Source organism: Tamandua tetradactyla, chromosome 13 (assembly GCF_023851605.1).
Source record: "Tamandua tetradactyla isolate mTamTet1 chromosome 13, mTamTet1.pri, whole genome shotgun sequence".
Taxonomy (NCBI): domain Eukaryota; kingdom Metazoa; phylum Chordata; class Mammalia; order Pilosa; family Myrmecophagidae; genus Tamandua; species Tamandua tetradactyla.
This window is the reverse complement of record NC_135339.1, coordinates 25,435,551-25,460,425: the sequence shown is the minus strand read 5'-3', so window position 1 is coordinate 25,460,425 and position 24,875 is coordinate 25,435,551. Positions and strand designations below refer to the sequence as shown.

The 24,875-nt window shown below is 50.2% G+C and overlaps 1 protein-coding gene across 1 annotated transcript in view; it reads left to right on the top strand.

The window, feature by feature from the left end:
• CDH23 (cadherin related 23) overlaps window positions 1-24,875 on the top strand; it is a 431,052-nt gene that overhangs the window by 204,993 nt on the left and 201,184 nt on the right. The gene's annotated exons all lie outside the window — the stretch shown is intronic.

Genomic DNA, 24,875 nt, shown 5'->3' with positions numbered 1-24,875 from the left:
TTTCTCTCACTCTCTCCATAGCCCCAGAACATGCCTATCTCTAGCCATTTTATAGATGAGGACGCTAAAACTCACAGGGGTCATGAAACGCACTTAGGGTTACCTGGCTTTGGACCCAAGATTCAAACCCAGGTCTTTCTTCTTCTAGAACCCACATGCTTTCTACCATCTCTTACTGTTCTGCCTGGGAAACCAAGCATTCCATGCCAACCCATTGGAATACTGAGGATCCATTCAGGCATCCAACCAATCAGGGACCACTGACTGAGTGCCTGTTGTGTCTGAGGCTCCGTGCTGGACCCCAGAGACCAGCTCTGAAAGGTCAGCCACTGTCACTGCCCTCATGGAGCGCCCGTTCCAGTGAGGAAGGGAGATGATAAATGCATGAGCAAAGGTGATGTTTCCAACTATGTTAAACATCAGGGAGAAAATATAAAAGTGTTGAGAAAAGAATAGGGCAAGGGGCCATGTAGGAAAGCTGGACTGGGGGTGGGGGGGTTTGGTGCCTGCCCCAGCCTCCCCGGGCCGTGGGGATGGGAAGAGATCCTTGCGCTCCCACCTCGAAAAAGGTCTCCAGTATCTTTTGCGAACTTTGAACCAGAGATAAGCCCCTCTAAGCAACTCAGATTCCTGACTCCCTTTCTCATTTGACTCCCTGGATGGCTACTCAGCTTTCAAGGTAACCCCCAACCAGGGCTAATCTGAAATAAAAGTTTTTATTTATCTAGCTTGATACCTGGTGCAAGGTTAAATCATACAAGTGAAAAAGCAATAAAAGAGAAAGATTAAGCGTAAGGCGCCGTCTTAGGCATGCCCTTTTGCAATATGGTTACAAAGGTATTAAGCCCCAAGTCACCCACAACCCTGCCTTGCTGTTCCCGTGTCTCTCTGGGCAGAGAGGAGGAAGAGAGGGTGGGGCAGGGGCCGCAGGACGGCATCTCCCTGGGGCGCCCCGCAGAGAGGGTAAGCAGAGGCAGCTGGAGTTGGAGCAGCTCAGCCATCAGCCACCCCCCACCCCCACGCAGTTCCTACTCTGATGCCTGACTTCCCAGGGGAGCCAAAATGTTGACATCTGCACCTACATTCCCGTCAGCCTATCCACGTCTTGAGTATTTATTGTGTACTTCCTCATGGCAAGGCACCCTGGAGAGAGAAGGGGAGAAGGAGCTTCCATCCCAGTCTCTCCCCACAGTCAGCCTGAGCTCAGCCTCCTCACCTGTAAAATGGGTTATCATCGGGGTTAGGAGTTAACGAGGCCGAGCTCGTCGTAGGCACTCAGAGAATGCACTCATCGTAGGCACTCAGAGAATGTTTCCAATTATTATTGTCTGGTTGGTGACAAACACATGCAAGAAAAGATACAGACCCGGTCCAGGGCAGTAATAGGGGCTGCTTCTGTCCCCTGCTGCCGTCTGCACTTAGGGCCCCTGTGACCTGTGCCTCCCCTGTGCGAGCAGCTCTGCCAGCCCCAGCCTGCACACCTGTTCTCTGTGGGACCCAGGCAGGGTCCTGAGGACAGCATGCTGCCTTCCTGTATCCTCCTTTTCTATAGAACCCGTGTTTAAAAGCAATTTTTTAAAAGAAAAGAAATGTTTTGTGTAGCTAAAATGTCAGCAACTGAAACCCACCTGCCAGTTTACCAGGCTTGTCCAGCTGAGGCTCTAGGAGAGCCCAACTGCACAATTAATCCATCATAAAAGTCTAAAGGATGGCATAGAGAATAAATGCTTCAGGAAGCCAGGAAAGGGTTTGTTCTCCTTGGGAAAGGCAGTCCTGATAGGGAAGATTCTCAGAGACTGTCGGGAGGGGGGAGTGTCACCAGGAGCAGAAACACCCTCCCCAGCCCTAACAACACTCTTGCAGGTGGGGACTCCCATCGGGAGAGCTTTGAAGGCCAGGCAAAGGGGTAATAATAGCATAAGAAAGATAACTAGCACTTCCTTGGTGCTTAAGAACTGATCTAAGTGCTGTACATGCATCAACTTTTTAATCCTCACGATAATCCCATGAGCTAGGTACAATTATTGTTAGCCCCATTTTACAGATGAGAAAACTGAGGTGCAGTTGCCCAAGGTCCCACAGCCACTGGGTGGAAGAGCTGGGGATTGCACCCAACAGGCTGGCTCCAGAACCCACCTTCTTCCATTGCTTGGCACCTCAACCGTCCCCTGTCCCCACTCTGAGGACCTGCCAAGCTGCTCCAGGTTTGATGAGCACCCGATTTACCTCCGGGCTTGGCTGAACTTCTTGTGCCCCCAAAGTGTCTCTCTCTCTCTCTACCTGTCAAGTATTCTGCCTCAGTCAATTAACTGACTGCCCCCATTCAAATATTTGACCAATATCCTGGAAACAGAGATTTCAGGGCAGATACTTTCAGACATTGATTGAGGTGAACAAACATTCTCACACAGAATGAATTCATTCTGCTGGGTTGTGCTCCATCCCTGCCCCCACCCTCAAGGCAGGGTTTTCATTCTGGGGGAAGGGTGCGGGCAGGAGAGGGTAGAATCAGGCTGCCTCTGTTTTCCAGCTCATGGCCCATCCAGTTCCTTCCACCAGTGCTTGAGGAAACCTCTCTCTGAAGGACCAAAGCAGTGAAGGCTTTTGAATCTGAGCAAGCAAAGGGTGAAGGGGATTTCAGAACAACCTCCAGCGCAGCCAGCCTTACTGTAAAGGGGCCGGTGACTGATTTTTCCCTTCGTGATAATAGTGAGCCTTAAATGTCAGCAAGAGCAATTTAGCTGAGACCTAAGGAGCACTTTGCAAATGAGGATTCAAGGTCCCAGGATGCTTTTCAGTCCTCCTTAGAAGTCTGCTGGGATAAGACAGTTGCCCCTTAATCACTGACAGCCTGTTAGGCGAGGGTCTCAATGGCCCAGCCACCACGCTTGGGGGTCCTGGGGAAATGGGACTGTATAAGGCAGCACCCCACCAAGAAGCATGAGGTTTTGCAGGGAGACAAGCATGTGAGCAGCCTCTCTTCCATCCACAGCAGCATTTGCTGAGTAAATGGTGTAGTTGGTAAGTTCTCCAGGAGATCAGAGGCCGAGAGAGCCGAGGGTGGGGCGATGACCAGGACGGTACCCCTAGCCCCACTCCACAGCTGTGAGATGTTGGCTGTGAAACAACCATCTCAGGGTGTGAAACAGCATTCAATCTCATCCAATGAGATGGCTCGCCACTCGCAGTTCTGGTCCAGAATGTCTGTTTCTGTCAATTCTGTCCAAGAGCAAGTCCTGTTGGGTGCTTGCATCCTTGACCCCTCCTGAACCTTGGCTCATTTCCCCACTCACCAAAAAGAGAATAAGTAGGAGCCTTTAACAGACAACCTGGTGCAACTAAAATCTAACCGTGGGTAGGCTCATACCATTTCATCCTCTATTTATGCAAATGAATCAGTTTTCCTTTTATGATACTCTTAAGTAATTTCTCTTAGAATGATTTTTAAAGGAAAAGCTTGAATCAATTTTGCAGATAGGGCAAAAGTTGTGAAGGTGGAATTCAAATGACTGAAGATTGGCAAATGCTCACATAGGAGCAGATGTGGCTGGGCCTTCCCTTACTGTCGAGCAGGAAGGACAATAGAGTTCGTGGGGGTGGGGGGAGGTTTGAGAATCACATCCGTAGGAGCCAGGTGCTCAGAGCAATGCCAGGTACAGGTGAGTGTTCAAGGAAACACCAGCCATGCATTGATGGGACCTTGGAAATGGAAATGGAGAAGTCCTAGAGCCCACAGGATAGTGTTATTGGAACTGAAGGATTGGCTGGGGGCAGGGAGGAAGGTGGTGAGGGAAGACTGACAGAAGCAAAAGCTGAGGGGGGACTAACTATTCAGGGATAGGAAAGGGGCAGCGGATAGACCAACTGGGCTGGACAAGAGGAAAGGGGGAAGGCCGTTGAAGGGTCTGGACAACCAAGCTAAGGAACATGCATCAGTGGTTCCCAGGATGGGAGAGCATTCTGTGGAAAGGGGCTTTCTCTGAGACTGTGGAGGTCTTAAACCCTCCTCCAAGTTGCACCTCCTGGGACCAGGAGCTGGGGGACAAGCTCACTGGCTCACGCGTGTCTCATGACATCTGTATTGGCTCCCTCTTGCTGCTGTAACAAATTACCACAAGTTTGGTGGTTTAAAACAACAGGATTGTATTGTCTTACTGTTCTAGAGGCCAGAAGTTCAAAACAAGTCTTACAGAAGGCTAAAATCAAGCTGTTGGCAGGGCTGGTTCCTTCTGGAGTCTCCAAGGGAGAACCTTGTTTGAGTCTTCCAGCTTCTTTGCTGCAAGCAATCCTTGGCTTGTGGCTGTACTGCTCCAATCTCTGCTTCCCCAGTAACACTGTCTTCTTCTCTTTTGTAGTCAAATCTCCCTCTTACAATCCAGGATCATCTCCCCATCTCAAGATCTTTTCTTTTTTTTCAATTTTTATTAATAAAATTGATCAACATACAACACAAACATTCTTAACATATGAACATTCCATACTTGGTGTGCATCGGTGGCTCACAATATCATCACATGGTTGTATTTTCATCACCATGATCATTTTTCAGAACATTTGCATCACTCCAGAAAAAGAAATTAAAAAAAACAACTCATACGTACCATACCCCTTTCCCCTCCCTCTCATTGACCACTAGTACTTCCCTGTACTCAATTTATTTTACATTTGTTCCCCCTATTATTTACTTATTTTAAATCCATATTTTTTACTCATCTTTCCATACCATAGATAGAAGGAGCATCAAAACAAGGTTTTCACAATCACACAGTCACTTCGCAAAAGTTATATCATTATACGATCATCTTAAAGAAACATGGCTATTGGAACATAGCTCTACAGTTCCCTCCAGCCTCTCTAATACACCTTACACTAAAAAGGGATTTTCTATATAATGCGTAAGAATAGCCTCCAGCATAACCTCTTTACTCTATTTAAAGTCTCTCAGCCACTGACACTTTATTTTGTCTCATTTCACTCTTCCCCCTTTCAGTCGAAAAGGTTTTCTCAATCCCTTGATGCTGAGTCTCAGTTCATTCTAGGGTTTCTGTCCCATGTTGCCAGGAAGGTCCACACCCCTGGGAGTCATGTCCCACATAGAGAGGGGGAGGGCGGTGAGTTTGCTTGTCATGATGGCCACACCCGCCATCTCAAGATCTTTGACTTAATCACATACACAAGGTCTCTTTGCCATATAAGATAACATTCAGGTTCCAGGGCTTATTCAGCCCACCATAGCACCTTTGCCCATCCTTGAACATTTGCCCCTTTCATCTCCCGCAACCCCACTGGCTCCCCATGACCTCACCTGGCCCATGGTGGCCGTGCTTCCCCCTCTACCATGGCTGCTGTTGAAATGCCCTTTTGGTTTCTGGTGCAGCTGTCAATCATCTCCATATTCTAGCTTTCCGATTCCAAGTTTCCCAGAGGGAGTCTGGTTGCCAGCTCATCCTCACAAGCAGCATCCACAAACCATAGGCAGCTGGCAGCCTGAGAGGATGCCACCCCAGACAACTGGTACAGAGGAGGGCAGCAGGGCCATGGGTGGAGCAGACCCTAACACATCTAGTACATTTTAAAAGATAGACACATAGACCAGTGGGACGAAGTAGAGCTCTTAGAACCAGACCCCAGTGTAAATAGAGGCCTTGACATATGATGAAAGTGGCACCACAAATCAATGGGGAAAGGATGACTTGTTTAGTAGCTGGTGTTGGGAAAACTAGCTCACTGGATAGAGAGAAACAGAGCAGGATCTTGACCACATCAAGGGGGACTTGAGATGAACTAAAGAATTAGATGTGAAAAGTGAAATACAAAGCTCATAAGCTCATAAAAGAAAATGTCGGTGTATATCTTTGTGACCTTGTTATAGGTAAGGACATGTTAGCACCCAAAGAGCACAAGAAAAATTGATCTACATCAAAGGATTTCCAATTCAATAGCGATGTATAGACAAAATTAAGGGTAGATGACACATGGGGAGATTTTTGCAATGCTTTTAAACCAACAATATTTTGATACCTAAAATATATATGATATTCCTACAACCCAACAGGGAAAAGTTGAAGAATCCAATAGAGAAATAAGCAAAAGATATTCACAGAATGGAAAACTCCAGTGACTAATGGGTTTATGTGGAGATGCTGAAACTGACTAGAAATTGGAGAAATGCAATTGGCACCTCCCATGACTACCTTCTTTATACCCCACTTGGGTGTGTGGGCCAAATCTCCTTGCTGCCTTTTTGGGGGCACCTGATGAACTAAGAGCAGCTTTTGAAGATGATGAAATGCTTGCAATTGATTCGATGATAGAGAACGCTGTCTTTGAACTCAGTTAAACAAAATATTATCTCCCCCTGCACACACACACAAATTCCATTCTTTTCATTAGTAGACCTGTATTGCAAAAAAAAAATTGTGCTCCATTATTATTTTATTTTTAATTTCATTATTTTATTTTTATTTCCTTTTTGTGGAAATTTTTCTCTCTTGTTAAAAAAGTAGCAACATAATATCCTCGATTTTACCTCTTGACCTGCAATGTCTAAAATATTTACTGTCTTGACATTTACATAAAAAGTTTGCAAAACACTTCTCTTAAGAATACTTTGCAGCAGTAGAAGCCTCAAAACTATTAGGTTGAATCATGTGAAATTGCCAGTTTTTTAGGTCAAACATGGTTAAACATCAGTAATTCCATAGGGTTCAAGTTAACAGATGTACGTAGAGTAAAATAGATAAATCTTTAAAACCTAGTGTTGAGTGGTAAAAGAAATAAAATGGGAAAGTAAAATACCATGTCTATAAATAAATGAACAAATAAACACTGAAATAACAATGGTTGTTACTTAAGAATACATGCATATGTATTCTTAAATAATGCATATGTATTATGTATTACTTATTTGAGACATGTATCAAAGCACTGGGATTGGTACTTATTGTGGAGAAGAGATGGCAGGGATGGGAAGGAAACCCCAACTGTAATATCCTTCATTAATGTTTGTTGGGCAGTCACTGTGTTGTTGCCTGACGCTGCTTTAAGCTGCTCGCGTGTGTTAATTCACTCACTCCTCACAGCAACCCTGTGAAGACGTTACTGTCATTGTCCCCATTTTACAGATGGGGAAACCAAGTCCAAGACAACTCAGCTAGTAATGATGAGAGCCAGAATTTGGACCCAGGCAGTTTGGGCTCCAGTTTTGGAGACCAAATCTGAAGTCCAGTGAGGTGGGTATAGTTCAGTAAAGTACAGGTAGGCCAGCAGATTTGAGAAAGCAATCTCCCATTATATCCAAATCCTGTCTTCCCCATCTCACTTCCTTGCCCAGAAAGTCCCTGGTGTTTCTTTCTCCTCATGCTTCTCTGGGATTCAGAGCACTTACTTCAGCCTCTGACTATCCTGTAGACGTAGGGACCAAAGAAAAAGGTAAGGACCCTATCCCTGTCCTTGACCCAACCTGGACAAAGTAAGTGGTCTAATGGCTCCTGAGAGATGGTCCAGGTGTCAGTATGCTGAGGTAGCAGCCAAGGGCTTTGGATCAGATAAGTGAGTTCAAAGCCTGGCTCCATCTAAGCTGCCTGTGGGACTTCAGACAAATCGCTTCTGTAAATAGAGATAAAACACCTACCTTACAGAGGGTAGTGTTCAGCACAGTGCCTGGTATATAGTGAGTGCTCAATAAATGACTGTTTGTCACAAGTTCAGCAGCATCACCTAGGGAGACGATTGGCTTTTCGTGGCACATTCTTCAAAGAAGAGCACTTGAGGAGAGCAGGGAGGAGGCCTGAGTATCTTATTTACCTAATTAGTCTGCCTGGTTTCCCTTTCTCCATCTCTCTGTGTCCTTCCCCTCCTTTAAAAATTTATCTTCCTGCTTACCTCCTCCGGGAAGCCTTCCCTGACCACCTAACCTGTGTCATCTGCTTGGCTGACTGGAGCATGTGGGTACCCCCCTTCCATTTCTAATGGAGAGATTCTCTGCACACCAACCAGCTGGGCTTCCATCTTCTCTCTGACCCTCTAGGGTGGTGTCACCTTTGGGCTGTGGCCACCTGGTTGGCCTCGGGGTTCACAAGCATCTGTCTTCCCTCCCCTCATGGTGATCACTTGGTCCTCTGGACTCCACATGCCCATCTGGCTCTCTGATATGAGCTGCTGAACCCCATAGGCCTACTCAGGCCCCAAACACCGCGGCTCTCAGAACCCAGAAAGGAGCCGTCCTTTCCTGAGGGGCTCATGTGGGCCTCAGCACCTGCCAGAGACCTTCACGTAAGTTCTCTCTCCTTAAGTTATCTGTCAGAAAGGGGTTACCTTCCCTTTGCACCATGAGAAGATAGAAGCCCACCCAGGGTGTGGGTGGCCTAGAATTGCTGAGGTGGCATGGCCAGAGGTTGGCACCAAGCCACCTGCATTCCATATCCAGGCCTTTTTGTCACACCCTAGCCACCTCCAAGCTCAGAACCGACCATCTGACTTCCAGTTTCCACTACATACCACTCTCCAACACACACACACATCCCTTACATCTCCATGGGAACCACAGCCCATACCAGCCAGTATTCCTCCATGGCCTGGGGACTCAGAACCACTCATTGGAGCTTGGCTGACATCAGGCATGACTCTGGGCAGCCCTTCCTGTCATTAGCACTGGTTTTCCTTGGCATCAAGAGTGGTGCCTTCTGCTTGGCCCTGCTGAGAGGTGGGGGGAGGGTCCACACACACCTAGAAGGCGCTCACTCATGAGAGCAGAAACCAGAAAGCTGCCTGGACCCCACTTCTCTCAGCCGCCACAATTAAGATGTTGATGGACTCTCATACAAGGATGGCCAACAAGGCCAAGACAAACCAAGACTCAGAAAGATTATGTAATGTAGGGACACACTAGACCAAGAAGTGGCTGAGCAGGGATTCGAACCCAGATCTCTGTGAGTCTTAAGTCCTGTGCCTTCCACAATGCCATCCTGCCTCATTGGATCCTCATGACAACCCTGTCATGTACAGCCCCCGCCTATACCATTCCTGTTCACAGAAAGGTAAGTTGAGGCTCAGAGAGCTCAAAAAGCTCAAGGGCCTATGGCTAGTGAAATAGTTCATGCAGGACTGGCTCCTGATCCGGTCTTTATTCTAGCCACTACACATGGAACTTTCTCATCCACATCAGTAACACACTCACACCCAACTCTGGGCAGAAGCGGTGTAAATAAGAAAGGAGATGAGATTAAGGTTGCCCTGGGTGGGTGTAAGAAGCAGATGGGAGGCCAGTTTGTTGACCAAGAAGAAGCAAGCTGCAGAAAGTGTTGGGAGCCAGGCAGACTTGAGGAGTTGGGCAAGGGGAGGCCACGTCGATGCTGGGCTGAGGAGGGAGATGAACCGGTAGCGTACAGTAACCCGCTGCTCTAGCCCGTCCTGTGGCCGGCTGCCAGCCCGGGCGCCCGCCCCCCTCGCACCCAGTGCCCCCTCCCTCGCAGGCTGGGGACACTCAGCCGCTGAGGTCAGGTCTTTGTTTTGAAGGACGGATAATTAATCCCACAAAGTAATCCCCAGCACACTTTGGCAGATTTATGGAGATCGCCTCTGTCCCGGGAACCCTGCCTCATCATCTTTCATTTCCCAGGCAAAGCGAGTGACTTGTTATATCACAGGCCCCACATGCCATTAGGGATTTCATTTGGGGAGTTCTCCAGGTGGAGGGAGATTGATAACCCAGACCTGGGCAAGAAGGGGTGGCAGGACTGGGGTCAGGGGGACAGAGGAGCAGAGCAGGCACCAGCACACTGCCTCTTCCTTCCCCTTGCTGATCTCCGTCTTTCTCCCAAAACAGTTTTGTGGGGCTTACCTGGCAGACAACAGGGACCCCGATATCATCCAGTCTAAACCCTCTCAAGTCATAGATGAGAAAATAGAGGCTCAGACCAGGGCCGGGAAATGCCTGTTCTGCAGGCTGGAGCGCTTTCCACTACCCTGCCCAACTCTCAGGCCTCTCTGCCCTCCCCCAGCCTCCCCTCCACCGCTGTGGAGCAGCCACAGGCACAGGAAGCTGTCAAGGTCCCTCAATGGTGGGGGCTCCTCAGGACCCCCCCAGAAGTCCTTGGAGCCTACCTCCCAAGGGGCACCTTCTGGGGGCGAGAGGACAGTGGGGCTGGCCTGGCAGCTCACCACCAAGCAGCGAGGACGGCGGGCCCCGGCTTGGAGCCCGGGATGAAGCAGCCCTGCCTCCTGCCTCTGGGCACACCGGGGGGCTGCCTCCACCCTGGTTTGTCACATAAGGAGTTTGGGCTCATTTTGATTTTTCATAACGATTTATTGGGCACCTCTCAATTGCCACCTGCTGGAGGTACAGCCATGAACAAGGCAGACAAAGCTTTTGCCCTCATGGAATTGATGGTTTAGTGAGGAATGATGTTCCAATACATGCTGCATGGATGAGCCTCGAAAACATGCTAAGTGAAAGAAGCCAGACAAGAAAGGTCACATATTATATGATTCCACGTGTACGAAATGCCCAGAAGAAGCAAATCCATAGAAAGTAGATTAGAGATGCACAGAGGCTGGGGGACAGGGGAGTGGGGAGTTATTGCTTAATGGGTACAGAGCTTCTGTTTGGGGCAATGTCTGGTGGCGATGGCTGCACAATGCTGTGGTTATAATTAATGCCACTGTATCGTACACTGAAAGCTGGTTAAAATGACAAATAAGGGTGGGCCAAGGTGGCTCAGCAGGCAGGAATGCTTGCCTGCGATGCCAGAGGACCCAGGTTCGATTCCCGGTGCCTGGCTATGTAAAAAAAAAAAAAAAAAAAAAAAGACTGAGTTTAGTATGTTTGAGAAACAGAAAGCTAAAAGACAGAGGGGACAGGGTTCAGTGAGGTCGGAGTGTGTTGAGGACTAGGGAATTCAGTATAAGAACTGAAGTCAGTGAGCTGGATTGTTCAGGGTTTCGCAGACTGGCATGAGAGTTTTACCCCACTGGCCCTGAGAAGACATTACAATGGAGTGACTTGATCTGTGGCAGGGTGTTAAAAGATCACCAAATAGTCTGTGTCAGAGATGGGCTGGAGGAGCCAAAAAGGAAGTAGGGAGACTGTTGGAGGCCATGCGGTGACCCAGGCGAGAGACAACCTCCAGTGCCCTTTGCCCTCACCCTCTCTGGGTCTGTGCATTTGTCTGCCCAGTCACCCCCACCTCTTTCTGGTCACCCCCAGCTTCTTTGGTGACTACCCTTCTCCTGCAGAAGGGCCCCGCTATTGTTCCCAGCTCCCATGGCCTCACCTGCTCTTTTCACACCTCCCCCGGCCCATCCTATCTCTCGCCAGGCTTGGATCTCCCCTTCCCACACCCCCCTCCCCATCCACACTCCTGCCCCAGCCCCCCTCCCAGAGCAGGGGCTGGGGCAGCGCAGGCAGGCCCCCTGGCCGCTCTGGCAGACTTGGCACGGCCTGCCCGGGCCCACCCGTGGTGGGGCTGGCTCCTTCCTGAGGCTCACACCCGGCCCTGGGTAATGAAAACCATAAGTCACCTTCAGCCGAGGAGCTGCAGCCCGGGGCTGCTGCAGCTGCCATCGCTTGGGGCTTAGTGCTGGGAGCGAGAGCAGGCACAGCTGGGCAGAGGTTTGGGGGCCTGGAGGTGAGAGGCTGCCCCTCCTTTCTGGCCCCCACTAAGGTGAGCGTTTGGGCTTTGAGAACCAGCCCGATGCTGAGGGCAGTGCTGGCAGCTTCCTCCGCTAACTAAAGGCTTTCTTCCTCTTTTCTATGGAAACCCAGCAGCTCAAGCTTGCAGAGCAGCCCCCAAAGGCATCATGTGTCTGTGGCAGGACCCTTTGCCCTCTCGCTTCCCCTCCATGAGTGTCTATTCACAGTACTTAGAGGGGGATCTCTCGGCTGTCCACGCCCTTCAGCTGTGCGGGGCAGCTTCCCAGAGAAACTGCCCACCTGCCAAATGAGTGGGGCCTGAGGTCCAAGCCAGGAGGCAGGATCCGGGGCCCCCATACTGAGAAGGGCCCCAGGCCAGCCAGCCTTGAGCATTAACTGTCCTGTGGCCTCTTCCTTTTTTTTTTTTTTTTTTTCAAGAAAGTGGTCAGAAGCTTTGGAAAGAGTTGCTAAAAAGACAAGGCAAATCTTTTTACTATTTCCCGCTTGTTCAGCAGAAGTTCTTCCTGTGTGAGCCAAGGAGATGGGAGCGTCTCGGGACGCCCCTCCCTGTCTGGCTGGATTCATTCATCAAGCGTTCTCTGAACACCCACTTGTGCGGGGCACTGGGCTGCGGACCAGGGACATGCTGTGACATCTGGGGCCGAGGCTCAAGCTGGGAGATGAGGGCATCTTGGAGACGGGGCTGGGCAAGCACTCCCCGTTCCCACCACACACCCGCACACACACACACACACCAGCCCAGGGTCCTTGGTCTTCATCAGAGACAGGCAGCAACTGTGAAATATTCAGAAAAATATGGAAACGCACACCCCCCAGCCTGTACCCACCACCTAGCTTCGATTTCTTGACATTTTGCCATATTTTCTTTGGTTCTTTTGTGTTCTTCTTTTTTGCTCTTGTTTAAGGGATAAAGCATTACACATTTTGTTGAAGATACCTTTCCCTTCACTTTCAGTCGTCTCGGAGGCCTGGTCTCTGAGGAATGGCTAGAGAGGGTTAAAGCCTCTGATATTGGCTTCAAAAATGAGTTTTGGAATTTGCATATGGACTAAGTATTAGGTTATATTAAGGAATTGCTGATTTTGTAAGTGTGACAATAGCATGTTTGGTTCTATTTATGGAAATCCTTATCAGGGATGCTTGCAATGTTTCAGGATGAACTGGAATTTTCTCTAACAGCTGGAGGGAAAATGTGGTGATGGTGGTGGCTGAGTTGAAATAAAATAAGAAATTGGCAAATTGTTGAACCTTGGGTGAGGGGTACGTAGGACTTTATTGTACTTGGTCTCTACAGCTGTGTATGTTTGAAATTTTCCATAGTAAATAGTTTTTTATTTTATTTTAAAGTGTGGGTGCAAAGCTGCCAGGGAACTAGCACTGGCCTGGTGCCCACAGCTGACCTGTGGCCTGGATGTGTTAGGTAGGGAAATCCACCAGTCTGGTGCTAGCTGTGCTCTAATTTGCTGTGTGATGTTGGCCACTTTACTCCCCATCTCTGATCTTCAATTCATCAGGGGTAGAGGAGTAAGTTTGGACCTGATGGGCTCTAAGCCCACTTCCATTTTCCATCTCTGACACTTGATGCATTCAATTTATGTGCTCAGAGACCTCCACTGGAGGGGAAGATTAGAGCAGTAACTTTTACACCTTCAGTTTTCTCAGAGGGTTTCCCATACTACCAGCCCCTTGCAAAAAGGGTGCTGTGCCCAGACCAGCTGGGGAGACACTGCATCTCACTGTCCCTGTTCTGGCAAATCACAATGCACATTAGCACATCAAAGGCTCTGACAAGGTCTGCAGTGAAGATACCTGTTCAGCATTTCCCAGTGTATTTGATCACAGAAGAACTGTGATCCCATGGCACCAGAGTTCCTAGATACCCTCTGGGAAACCCTGGTCCTATTTTCAGACCAGGGACTCCTGCATCATAGGACAGATTTGCCTTCTCTTCTTGTGAACATGATGATTGTGACTCACTCATTTTTAGTAGAACATGAGACTTTTGATGTTTTCCACGTTGTTGGGTGGGTTTCTACTTGAAATTTGCAGATTTTTCCTCTAGTCATTTCCTGACCAGAAACATCTGCTTTGATGTTGTGCTCTGAGTCACGGCCCAGAAGCTTGAAAACCCTCCAGCATCAGAAACAACCTGGCACCGTCTGCAGCCTTCCTAGGGGAGCCTTCTAGAAGCAATGTCTCTAGGGAAGAATAGGAGAAAGAACACAGGCTTTGGCATCAAAAGCCCTTGGCCTCAAATCTCAGCTCACCACTCACCAACCACAGGACGTGAGACCAGTTCTTTGACCTCTCACCTCAGTTTGCTAATCCACAAGGTCATATACAGCATAGTATGTATCTAGTGCCAAGTTTACTTCCTTCTTCAAAAGAACTTAAAATAGATATGTATTGAGTACTTATTATGTGCTGCACACTGTGCCAAACTAAATAGAGGCATTACATGCTCTAATCTTCACATCAGCTCTATGAGATAAGTGCTAGTCCTCCCCTTTTCCAGCTGAGGAAACCAAAGCCCAGAGAGGTGAGGTAACTTTCTCAGAGTCACACAGCTGGTGAGAAGTGGGTGGTGCTGAGATTTGAACCCTGAGATCATGGCCACAACAATATTCTGCCCCATCAGAAAGATTGAATCCAGATGAAGAAGTATTGATCCTTTGAATCTCCAGACACTCACCTGCCTGGTCAGCATTTCCTGACCCTGGGGTGACCTAGAGGGGTGATGTGGGACCTGTGCATCCCTGAGTGGGCACTTAAGATGACCATGGCAGCTTAAAGCCGAGAGGGGCCTTGGGGACTTCCAGTGCCCTGAAGCTCTGGACCCCAGCACCATCCCTCAGAGCTTCCTCTGGGGGTGACGGGTTGCTGCAGTGCTGCTTCAACTTTAGCTGCTAGCTCTAGTTTTGGCTGCTCTATGTACTGGATTCTATATAAATTTTGTTTGATCAAAGGATTCGCTGCTAAAACAAAGACATTTGGGGAAAAAAAAAAGAGTCAAAAGCCTCTGCTCCTTTCAACAGTGGAGGATCTCAGGACCCAGAGAAGTTAAGTAACTTGACTGGGGTCACTCAGCTGACCTCCTGAGCCCCAGGCAGACCTCTGTCCTCTCTTCAGGACTCAAACCAGGAGTAAGGCTGAAGGGGACTTTGCAGCCCCCGGGAGCCCCTCCAGGTCAGTTGTTGAGGCCAGTCCTGCCTGCTGGTGGCCAGTTTCTATGAAGATAGCTGTGTCTGAGGCTGGCTCCCTGAACCTCATCCGACCGCATCTATTTCTGGGCTGTGGAGCCCTGACGGAGCACAATTTGATTCATAAATTATCCAGCTCAAGGTGTGTGTGATGGGCTCTCCTTCCACGGATTTGAAAGTCATTCACTCCAGAACTCGGCAGCACTCGGGGCGGGAGGCGGGGAGGCTATGGGACTGCCGGGATCAGCCCCCGTGGAGGGAATGTGGCAGAGAAGATGGGAGGACTCAGGGATGCCGGGAGCACATGCCTTGTTCGGACTATGCCTTGTTCGGACTCTGCGCTTGTCTCCTTGACCAGCCCAGCAACCTAGGAGGCAAATTCTATGATTATCCCTTCCTGGCAGGTGAAGAAAGTGAAGCTCAGAGAAGTGACATGACCAGTAGCGAAGCTGGGATCTGAACTCAGGGCTCTCTGACGCCACAGCTTCTTCCATATGATCGTGGTATTGGCAAGACAATGAAACGAGCTAGTGGCATTTACAGGAAGAGGCTGAACTCTGAGAAATGGGGTTGGATGGAAAGGTTCAGGGACACCGAGCCTCTTCATCCCACAAGCTTCAGTGTACACCTACAACTGGCATTGTGCCCACCCCCCACCCTGCCGTCTTTTCTGTCTAATGCCTGTTCCAGGCACTTCACAGTTCCCCCTGTCCCAGGCACCTGGTTTGCTGTCCTTGACTTATAACCATACCTGACGCAGGCACAGCACTTCACTATTTATAAAGCATTTTCAGATCCTTTATCTCGAGGACCTCCAAGTAGCCCTGTGAAGTCACCCCCAAAGAGGAAACTGAGGTTCAGAGAGGCACACAAGCTCAAAGCTGGGATGTAGCAGGCACGAATCCAATTTCCTGACTTTGTGTCCAGCCCTTTCTGAATTCTTCAGTTAGTTTCTTTATACATGTGCTTTGTGCTTCCTCTGGGGGTGACCGGTCTGCCCCATTAGACCATGATCTTACCCACAGCCCCCACCCCAGACCTGGTACAGAGAGGCCCGCTTATATGGTGGGTGGTCTTTGGAGCCCCACTCCCTGGGCCTATGTTTCCTGTGTCCCATTGCTGTGTCAGCGCCAAGGTGATGGAGAGCGGGGTGGCAGCTCTACCGGGGTGACAGACAGGCGCCCTTCGCGTCTTCTTCTCCTTGGACATCTGATCATTCTCCTCCTTGTTTTCTTAAGTGTCTCCCCTCCTCCTTCCCCCTCCCCCTCCCCCTCTGGGACAAGGCCTTTCAGATCATCAAGTATAAAACGCTGCTTGTGCGAGGACGGAGATGGCTTTATCGGAGCCCGTAAATCTCTCTGAGCCCTGACGCTCTCTTGAGTGCCAAGCTTTGGTTGAGTTATGGGGCAGGGCTGGCGGTGGGCTGAGCAGATGACCCACTGGAGACCACAGGCTGGGGACCCTGCGCACCAAGGAGGGACCCTGGTGGAGGGTGGGCAAGGGCATCTGGCCCCACCAGTCCGGGCCATCTTTGGCTCTGGCTGGGCACACCTGCCCCGGCCCCAGACATAATCACATAACCAGGCTCCAGGCATCTGAGCAGGTGAGTTCCTGAGAGTCTGCTTTCCTCCTCCTCACCTCGCTGTCCCCGCAGCTGGGATACCAGCCACCACACAAGAAACACCAAGCTCTTGACAGCCACGAGGGCTATCTGAGACCCAAAAGACCCAGGTCCTAATCCCAGCATGGCCTCTAAGTCACCGCGTGTCCTTGATATGTCACTTCAGCGGACTGAGCCTCAGTTTCCTCATCTGATAAGTGGGGTTACCGTGTTGACTTCGCAGGGTGTTTTGAGGATCCAATCAGACGGTGCACGTGAACAAACACAGCACGCGCTCTGCCAGCCACACAAACACGTGTGCTCCTCCCCACCTCAGGGGCAGCCTGGCACATGGACTAAGCCTGCAGTCTCTGCAGTCAGACAGTGAGGCCTTGAGTCCTGCGGTGTGACTGCAGACTAATCACTCAGCTCCTCTGGGCCTCGGCTCTCTCACCTGTAAAATGGGAACAGGACGGTAATGACAGCGCTGTTAGCTTTCACATGGAGCTGGGGAAGGGCGATGAGCTGAGCTGGATGACTGTGTCCGGCACACAATAAACATTGGGTCTCTGTTCTTACTTCTTTCCTCACTGCCATGGCCCAGTCAGTGGCCTCGTCACTCACAGGCCTTCCTGCCTCCAGCCTAATCCTTTTCAGTGAGTCAGAGTCAGATGAAAATCCAAACCGCTCCCCTGCATTCGGGGCTCCGGCCTCCCGGCACCCATCTCCTGGCCCACTCCTCCCATTGCTTCCCCCACACCCCGCGGCCTGGGGAGCTGCCCACAGCAGGGCTGGGCTCCTTTAGGTGCAGGTCCTGTTTTCTCATCTAGGCAGGACGCTGCGCCTGACCTGCTCAGCCTCCCCACGGCCTTGCCCTCTGTGAGCGGGTTTGTCCCTTCACCCAGGCTCAGGAACAGTGACCGGGGCAGGAAAGGTCCCTGCCCTTGGGGAGATTCAAATTCAGCAAATTGTCATCAGTTAACAGAGGAGTCTCAGAAAGAGGAAGCACTACTCAAAGTGAATCAATTTACCAATCAACCTGCATCTAGAGCAATTTACAACACACAGACATCAGGCATTGGGAATAGTTTTTAAATGCACTTGTATTGGCTTTAAAAATCAAAACGCATATAATTCAAATAAGTCAAAAGAAGTTGAAATGACTGTAGAGCTATGTTCTCAATGGAGGCGATTTTGCCCCCAGGGGCCATTTGGCAATGTCTGGAGCATTTTTGATTGTCACAACTAAAGGCTTTGGGGGGGGGTGATGTGCTACTAGCATCTAGCAGGTAGAGGCCATGGATGCCTAAACATCCTTCTATGCACAGGGCAGCCCCCCAAAACAAAACTCTGATCCAAAATAATGCCATAGTTGAGAAACTCTATTCTAGCATCACCACTCAGAGATAATCTTTCACATTTTAACATTTCATTTCTGTGCAATATAGATGTTGTTAAACAAAAGAACACGTCTTACTGAACTCTATTGTTTTGTGGCTCCTTTTTTTTTTTTTTTGACCTGTTTTCCATGTCTATCTTTTCAAGTTATGTGGTTTTCTTCTTCTATCACATTCTGTTCAGAGGTTGGCCGAATTCCGTATGACCTATTTAACCGGGTTTTGGGCACATACATGATTATTTCTTCTGGGGGAATTCCTTTAGTCGCAGAGTAAAGGTTTTTGGGAAATGGAGGTTCTGATCCCAGCCATAGCCCTGGCGGTCCCCATTAAAGCATGCTCAGAGGACCAGGGGCCACCTCTCTGCAGGCCACCTGTGCGAAGGTGGGGTGAATAGGGAAGGCTCCTTTGTGGAGGTGACATTTGAGCTGAGACCTGAATGCAGACAGGCACTCAGCAAAGAGCAGTGGAAAGAGGGCCCCAGGCTGCTTTCTTCTGGGAAGCACTGAGGAAGGGGAGCTGGCTTACCGCCCCTCCCGCTCCCAGGGCACCTTGGGAGGAGCAGCAAGAAATCAGCCCACATCCCCTCCCCTAGTTGACAGCCACAGTAACCCACACCACTGGTTACCATATGTTGCTCACAGAGCTGTTGAATGCAGCCCAGCCCAGGTGCCACACAGGTCCCTTTTGTCAGCGGGCAGCTAAGTGACAATTTTTAATTCATAAGATAATCTTTCCCAGAGCCCATATCTCAGATGGACTCCCAATTTTCATTATTCGGTGATACAATTCTATACCAGTCAGATCTATATAGCTGCTGGCCAGCCTGGCCCAATCACCCAGGTGGCTATGGCTGTTCGCACATGGCTGTTTAATGGGGCTACAGCTGGCAGGGGAGAAAGGAAAACCCAAGGGTCTCTGCATAGCTTTAGCTTAGCAGGAACTGAGTTTGATTTCCTGCTGCACCCTTTACTACCTGGGTGACCTAGTGTCTATGCCTCAATTTCCTCATCTGCAAAATGGCAATAATAGTACCTATCTCATGGGGATTTTGTAAAAATTCAAAAAGATATACATGCAAAATAGTTTGCACAGTGGCGGGGAGCTCCTCCCTCACAACTCACTCTAGACCAGATGGACACCAGTTGCGACCACCTAGTCTGTTTTGTGTTCTATGCAGAAAACAGGCATAACAGGGGAAGAAGGGAAGGGAACCAAAATGTGTACCTGCTATGTGCCAAGCCTCCCCGTAGGTGCTTTCCGAACATGATCACACTGAGCTGAGGAATTTGGCTTCAGGGACTTAGTGGTTTGCATGACGTCTCACTGCTGGCATGTGGCAGAGCCATGGTTCACTCCTAGGTCTTTGGGGCATCTGCCTTCTACACACAATGGAGGTGTTTGCTTGGGTGTTGACTTAATAGACCCCCAGACACAAACCATGACTCAGGATTGTTGCAAAGAGAGGGCACATCCCAGTTCTGCTGGCTTCCCTGGATATGATCCTGAACCTGGGAGGGCCAGGTGACCAACTCAGAGGCCAGGTCATCCTACCTCCATTCTGGGACTGGCATTGAGTGGATGGATGTCAGGCCCAGAGGTCCAGCAAGATTAAAAGTGCTTCATAAGATCCCGCTTTTTTTTTTCCTTTCTCTCCTCCGTGGCTATAGCATAGGACTAGACCTAAAAAATGCCCCCATGAGGTGTGTGTTCATTTCCTAATCCCCACAGAGGTACGAAGTTGCACTTCAAGCCATCTAGATAATGAGCATGGTTCTGGGTAGTGCACGAGACAGAAGAGTGAGGTCCAGCCTGTAGCCTCAAGGCCATGCTCAGTCTCTGGGCAAGAGCCAGGGATGCCCTGAGCCCAGGGCAGCTGCCCAAGCTTGAAGGTGCCAGCCCAGCGTCAGGGGCTCGAGAACTGAGCCGGTACAGCCTCGGGTCAGAGATGAGTGTGGGCTTCCTGAAGCAGGCGGTGTTTGAGGCGGATCTTGGGAACAGGCAGGACACAGGCCAAGGTGGGAGCCATTGGGTTTCCTTTACCCTCTGAGGCAACGAGTACAGAGAAGGACGCTGTTGCATTAGCCCAGTGGAGCAGACAAAGCAATTCAAAGTCATCAGCCTGTGTTCCCACCGCATTGTCAGCTGCTCACTAACCTCCTCACCCAGAGCCGGCTCCGTCGTGGGTCAAGCTGCTGCAGGGCGAGATAACAAGGGGACAAGATGTGAGAGTGATGGGATTTGGCCCAGCGCGGGAGGAGGGGTGCCTGGGGTAGGGTTGAGCCTGCCAGCCTTGAAGGAACAACAGGGCGTAAGATGAGCCTGTGCCCCCAGGCTCCTCACCACCCCAAAAGAGAGCTATCCCTCCTCCTCCTCCCCGAGTTTAGTCATCCACCCCCACATGCGCCCCCTCCACCCAACTTCCCCTCCGTCTCCCACTCCTTCCCTTCTGCCTTTGACAGCCTATAAAATAGCCTAAGCCCTTTGCTTGACTCTGCTGCGCCCTCTAGCGGCCACTGGCCTCTGCTTGTCTTTTTTTATCTTTAACACCAAACTTTTCTTGGGAGCAGCGCCTACATTCACTGTCCCCACTTCTGTGTCCTTCAACTTCCTCGGCATCTTCAAGTCTGATCTCTTGGGGTGTCTGATGATCCAATCAGTGGCATTGCTGGGTCTTCCTAGCCCTGAGAGTCTCTGCACTATTTCAGCCTGTGGACTGGCTCGTCAGCAGCTCACTCTGCGCTCATCTCCCACCCACTGCTCGGCCCTCCGCCCCTCTGAATCCTCTACTGCCTCATAAATTCTCCTGCTCCTCTTCAGTCGAGCCGTAGTGCTGCCATCAAGGCCAGCCTCTCCCAGTAGCTTTCCCGCAGTGCCCTGTGTATTTCCCCCGTGCCTGCATGGCCCCACTTTTGCTGACATCTCCCATCGCCAACCCTGACTTCTCCCTCGAGTTTCTGCCAGAGTTCCGCTCTCCAGCCTCCGGGGATCCATCGCCACTTGGACATTCTGCTGCTCCAAACAGCTCTATCGTAGTGGAATTTGTCTAGAGCCTTCCAGCATGTGTAGTGATTTTTATCTAAGAAAAAGGAACTCCTTGTTTCTGTGAAGAATGATAATCTCCAACTTGTTGCGACTTGCCCCTCTGCACAGGGCCAGGCGCAGAGTGGGTGTAGGGGAGAGTGAGTCTTAAATTTGAGTCTGAGCTGGCCACTGACCAGTCATGTCTTAAATAACCCATGACCTTGGATGGGTTATTTAACGTCTCTAAGCCTGCTTCCTTCCTTATATCCTCTTAAAAGATTATTGTAAACATAAGTCATATAGTTCGTGCAGATAGCATAGCTCAGTGCCTGGCGCATGGTAAGCGTTCAGCAACTAGTAGCTACTCTTTATTGATGAATTCAGAAATGAAGGCTGTGACCCCCTCTGCAGCGTTGCATGCTTTCTTCAGATTAACTCACATCGTCTCAGCCTCTCTCCCGTAAACTGAAGAGGTCCTGAGGCCTTGAGCACCCACAGGAGATGGTTGTCCCAGACAATGACTTGTTTTTCTTTCGTGAACACTTTGAATCACTCATCCCCAGGATCCTTAGGGCACTGAGGGAGAGCCCGGCCCCACCGCAGGAATCCCCTCCCACCAAGTACACCCCCGACCCATGCACCCAGGACAGCACCTGTCGCCCCGGGAAAGCAGCTGCCCTTCTGCGCAGCTGAAGGTGAGGGCTGAACAGGTGAAAGGCGTCCCTGGTGGGCCCCCCTCCCTTGTCCCCAAAACCCCATGGGACGTGGATAAAGACTGTTGGGAGACCAGAGGGCTGACACGGGGGTATCAGTTTCCAGGATAGCAGAGAAACGCGTGTGTGTGGCGGCCAAGCCCACAGCCCCCCTAGGGAAGGGTGGATGGTGGGAGTGGGGGGGAGTCAGGAGGAGGGCAAGGCAGGAAAGTGGGGGCCCACCCCAGACAGTGGATGCTGGTTGTGCGGTGTTGTATGTGCTAGGCTGGATTCTGGGTTAGGGGTAGGCAGCAGGCCCATGAATGGGGTGTTGGTTCTGAGTGGGGAGACAGAGCTCAAGTGTGGCAAAGTTGATATTCCTGGTTTCCAAACCAAAAATTAAAGTCCACCACTCAGTAAAGGGCTTCTGATTTGTAACTGATTTATAGGAAAGATCTTACAAAGATAAAAATTGAATCACATTTAGTTAAACCTTTGATAGTTCCTTTATTGGAATGAATAAATTTGTATGGTGATCTGGAATGACAAGATGCTGAACTTGGGGCTGAAGAGGAGGACCCATGGGTGAGCGTGGGGGGTGGGGAAACAGGGGGGCAGGAGGCTCTGGGGTCTCACCTCAGGCCAGCCCTTCAGCTCAGCCATTAGGGGGCTCAGAGGACCAGCCCCCTAAAGGGCCCTGCCAATTCTGGGGCCCAGCAACTGTCCCTGGGGGGGGGGGGGGGGGGCGTTAATTCTGGAAGAGGGCAGGGACAACCTCACTTCCCCAGGGGCTTCTCAGCAGTCTCTAACTGTGCATGACTTTCTCTCAGCCAGGGCTTCTTCCGGGGAGCTTCTCTCCCTGGCCTCCTACTTCTGGGCTGGGGTGTGCTTCCCACGTTCCCCTAGCCTCATGCCTCACCCCATCTCAGCACTGACCACTCTGCAACGGGAATCCCTGGTTGAAGGCTGTATCTCCCACTAGAATGAATGAGTCTGTGGCACATAGTAGGAGCTCAATGAATGTTTGTTGAATTAATAAATTAATGAGTGAACAGAAGAAGGCAAGCATACCCCTGTTTCCCCAGCAGCAGAGTTCCTAGTGATAGAAGCTCCCTTATGTTCACACATATGTATATGCCTTCGTGCAACCTGTCCCCCCTGCTACACAAACAGCTCTCCAAAGCCCAGCAGGAAGGGCACCCATGTCACCCACTGGCCTCTGTAGGCCCCCTACAAGCAGCCTTATGGCCTTGGGAGGAAGCATTAGGCAAAGGGGAGGCTGTAGAGCCATCCCCTCCCTGGCGTGGCCCCATGTCATTGTTCTCAAAGCCAATAGCCTGGGAGTGACTAGACCTGAACGGGCTCCTCAGTCCTCAGCAGCCTCTCCCCTGTTGTCAATCTCTGCAGCAGGCTGGAGGGACTTGGTGGGAGTGGGTCTTTGGTCACAAACCCAAGTAGCAATGGGCTGCCTTGCTGACCAGCACAGGCAGGTAACTCAGCAGAATTGGCTAAGAACAGTCCGTGCCCCCGAAGTCTAACAGAAGAGGAAATTGTGTCCCCTCTGTTTTTGTCCTAGCAAATCCGAAAGGTAATTTGAGCCCCTGCTGTGTGCAGACCCTCGTAGAGCCCGGGAAAAGCCAGTAGCGAGGAGAATGTTCACTTCTATGGGTGACCCTCATGTACCCCTGTGAGTGTAGGAGTCTTGGGTATTAATTCTCTCTACGTGGAATCAGCGCCCAGGCCACCCCCTCCCCAATCCTGTCTGTCCTCCAGGATCCAGCTCAAACAATACCTACTGAGTAGTTTTTTTTGTTCCAGGAACTATTCCAAACCAAAGAATATATTCAGCACATGTTTATTTAATCCTCATAGCCCCATAAGGTACATGCCATTATTATCCCCATTTCACAAATGAGGAAACCAAGGCACAGGAAGTCTAGGTAAGTTGCCCAAGGTCACACAGCTAGTAAGTGGTTGAGGGAAGGAATTCCACTTCCTCCAGGAAGCTTTCCTTCTTGGATCTTTCCCCACTGTGAACACCTCTCCCTGCCATGAACTGAGGGATGCTGATTCTGGTGGGTGTCAGAGCTCCCTTACCAGGCTGCGCGTGCTTCAGCGTTGTAACTTCTCACAGACCGGCATCTGCATTCCCCACAATGCTAAGCACAGGGCCTGACCATGGGGCAGCCTGCCCAGGAGATTGCTAAAGAAGAGAATGGATGGGAGGGAGAGAGTATGTGAATGAACCAACAAGCTGACAGGTGACAGTGGAATTGGGGTTTTCCCGGGGACTCTGCAGCCTGGTGGGAAGGGCCTAAGGGCAAGGATGGGGACCCAGGGTGGGCTGGCCATGTGGGGTGGGGGGCAGCAGCCTTCAGGAAGATATGTGCTTCTGTGTGCCCAGCAAGGGCCAGGGACCCTGAGGGACAGTTGTGAAAGCTCCAAGGGGCTTTTCGACTGACTGGGAAGATCAAATTAACACACAGGAAGCAAGTGGAGAACAGTTCATTACAAACCACGGACAACTGCCTGGGGGTGCTGTGGAGGGGGCTGGAGGGGACCAGCCAGAGAAGTCAGGAGGGCCTTCCTGGAGGAGGAGAAAAACTGCACAGGGCCTGGGCAGACAGTAAAATGAGGACAAGAGAGAAAAGGGGTCATGGAAGACAAGGAGGCAGGAAAGAGCATGGTGATTTGGGGAAACTGAGGAGTCCGGTGTGATGATGGGAAACATGAAATGGGGTTGGTGGGAGAGGAAGGTGGGGTTACAGAAGCCTCAATTTGAAAGGCCAGTGTCATTTGGTGTGGGATTTTTGCAATATCTCTGCACACCAGTACTTTAAATACGTATTTTTAAATTTTATTAAGTATTTGAAATAAGTACCTATTTTTAATTGAACTGTGTTTTAACATTTATTATCATAAAATGACACTTTACATCACTGCCATAAATAGGAAAGTATAATACTTTGCCTGAAATAAAAAGTTACCATAAAATTAAACACAAGGAAAATTAAAAGAAGGTTATTGAATCCTAGCTAGAAACCATTCCCTTTGGAAGGCTCTGAGCCTGAAGTCTGTTCACTCTGTGAAAAAGGAAAACAGGCATTACAGAGGTGTTAGAGAAATGTCAGCACCAAACTGAAGCCTTCTCCCTGACTCGGTCAGGGGCCTGGGAAGACGGAAACAAGCACACCTGATACGCTGGGTGACTCAGCCTGCCTGCGCCGGGTCCTCTACCCCTGTGTCCCCCAGCGCTTGCTTTACCACTCCTTGAACCAGCATCGATTCGAAGTTCCTGATTAGTCCTTA